This window comes from Pinus tabuliformis, chromosome 2_1 (genome assembly GCF_031772625.1).
Source record: "Pinus tabuliformis cultivar Carrire ecotype Pingquan chromosome 2_1, CPIR1, whole genome shotgun sequence".
Classification (NCBI taxonomy): domain Eukaryota; kingdom Viridiplantae; phylum Streptophyta; class Pinopsida; order Pinales; family Pinaceae; genus Pinus; species Pinus tabuliformis.
In genome coordinates, this window is record NC_142299.1 from 243,636,973 (window position 1) to 243,639,770 (window position 2,798).

Genomic DNA, 2,798 nt, shown 5'->3' on the forward strand with positions numbered 1-2,798 from the left:
ATCATCCTTTTGCAGTCGTGCCAATTTTCAAAATTTCCTTCATGTGTTCCCCACCAACACGTAGGTGTTTCGTGCAACACCCACTTTAATGCATCGAACCTCTGGTGCTTTGGTACTGCACTCTTAAACTTATGCAAGAATTCATCTACCGATGTCAATCCATCATATGTTGTTAGATCTTGAGCCTAGGTGGTTACGCAACGCAGTGATTTGGTCATCATATTACAATTTAGCATTGTCACTTCACTCAACCAATTGTGCCATCATTCATCTTCTTCGTCTGAGTCTGAAAGGTAGGACTCTGTGCACTCCCACAAGACCCTTCCATCAGCAGTCAGATTTGGTCAATCCTGGTTTTGTGTGGTTATTTTGTAGATAAAATCCAGCTCCTCATCACCTCCATCATCACAAATTGGTTCAATGTAGCATTCTCCTTCAGCGGGATCTAGCGGAACTACTACGCGTAGGGACTTTTTCTCAAATATCATCTTCCATTTTTTTAGGTTGATGACTCCATTCATATCCGTGGCCTAGTCTATTCCTAGCAACGCGGGGTAAGGGTTATTTTCATCTACAATATCTATTACCTCGAAGTCTATCTGCATGCTCGCACCTTCGATATCCACTGTTACCCCTTGTAATCTTCCCATGGGTAAAATCCTTTGCTGGTTCGCCATCCATAATTGAATATGAGACCACTGTAACGTGGGCTTGCCCATGAATTCCCATGTCTGTTTTGGTAAAATGTTCACATCAGAACCTATGTCTAAGATCACCTAATCCATTTCATACTCACAAATCTATGTCGTCAATCTCATTTCCCTCCAGGTGCGCAATACATTCCTTCCCAATTTTCAGACTATGCGTAGTTCACCCAGTCCTACACACCTAGAGATCAACGTTTGTAGTCCCTTAACCACCTTATATTCACATAGTAGCTTTATGCATGTCTCTGAAAAGGTAGTAAGCATATAAGGATCCATTCCTATCTCTGGTTGATCCTTACTACCTGAAGTAGAGACCTCCGCGAAGCTCTTCTTAGCTTCCATAAATGTTTCTCTTGCATGCTCCAAGTCAAACTCAAGTTTCTTTGTACGAGCCTTGTGACCCAGGTATCTTCCTCAAATTGCTTCCCATTATCTTCCCCTATGGTTGCACCACTTTTGAGCATCATTTTTACATTGGGGTCTTCTTCACACGGTTTTGACCTCATCATTTGGATATTTTGAGTTGGAGTAGGCTGTAGTACCCCTTTCTCGTGCATTTGTGTGATCAACATCGGAAAATCTACCATTTCATGATCAAACTGCTCATAGTACGAACAATATATTATCATCGAGTTGGTACAGTCGTGAGCGTAGTGCCCTGGTCCTCTGCAATTGTAACAGATTAGTTATCTGCACCCTTGTCCAAGTCCCATTCCTCTCGCCACCGTCAGTGTCCTCGGAATCCACCGCGTGCCAATGCTACGGCTAGATTGAGGCCTCACGTTTCTATCTGCATTCGATAGGCTAGAGTCCAATCCATCATTAGCTCATAGTTTTGACATGTCCACTCATCGTGTCCTACTGATCTACAGAAATTACAAAATAGCTGCTACGGAGTTTGCATATACTTATGTAACAGGTGACAGTTGTCCGTAGTGTGCTTTCCTCCCACCTGACAGATTGCGAACTAGAGCACAAGCACCATGCTTGGGCCTACCTATGCCTCCGGCCTCAATGGCATCGGTCCTCCTCTTGCCAAATTGTTTGCAAATACGAGGCAATGATCCTTATCATGACCCTGGCCTTTACAATTTATGCACCACACTTCTTCACGCACTCCCGGCCAGTGTGCATTATCCTGCTTCAAACTCTACATCTCTAAGCATAGGTTTTGTAGGTGTGCGTGGATTTGTTGGACTCCCAACCCTAGATCCTGTATTGATGTCTCATGCAACCACGTTGCCATTTCCAATGCTTCTGCCTGGGTTGAGAGCTTCTGTTGTGACAGTGTCATCCTCAGGTGTGGTGTCAAAAATGCCACAAACCACTGTTGAGTGATAAAAATGTGTCTTTTAACCCCTATTTATCCTACATTAATTATCAATCTAGGCACAACTTTATATCTCAAGAGTGTACTCAGTCTGAGGCGGTTTCTTGCAGTATAATGCCTACAAAAGTAAATGAATGCTAGAAACAAAATCTAGTTGTAATGGCAAGAAACTTAAATAATCTGTAACTAAATCATTCACTCAAGAAACTACAACAATCATCAGTCAAGGATGTAGTAATGATAACTATTTCCCTTGTAAACTGATGTAAATGAAAATCAATCACAGACAAGTTCTCCAATTTGAGAACTTAGACAGTAGTAGTCAATGTTCATTACAATTGTAGGTCTTTCTATCCACACTAAAGAAAATACTAGAAATAACAATTTGATTAGTAGAAAAGGAACATCAACTAAATCTAAAAGGTCGAACAACGAAGCTTAATCTACAAAATTGAATTAAGCAGCAATCTTAACCGAAATGATTTGAACAATAATCTTGAACTTAATAATGGAACAACAAACCTAATTAATTGTAACCACACAGCAACTATAGAGTAATTGAATCAATAATATTATTCTAGCATAATGGACATTAACTACAAGTATAAAGGAACAATAATTGCAATTGTAATTGAACTGCATTTAATTGAACAACAATCGCAATTGTAAGTGAACCGTAGTTAAATGAATAGCAATCACAACTGTAAATGAACAACAAAATCCGAATTAGATAGCACAATATTTTTTTAGAATGAACAACA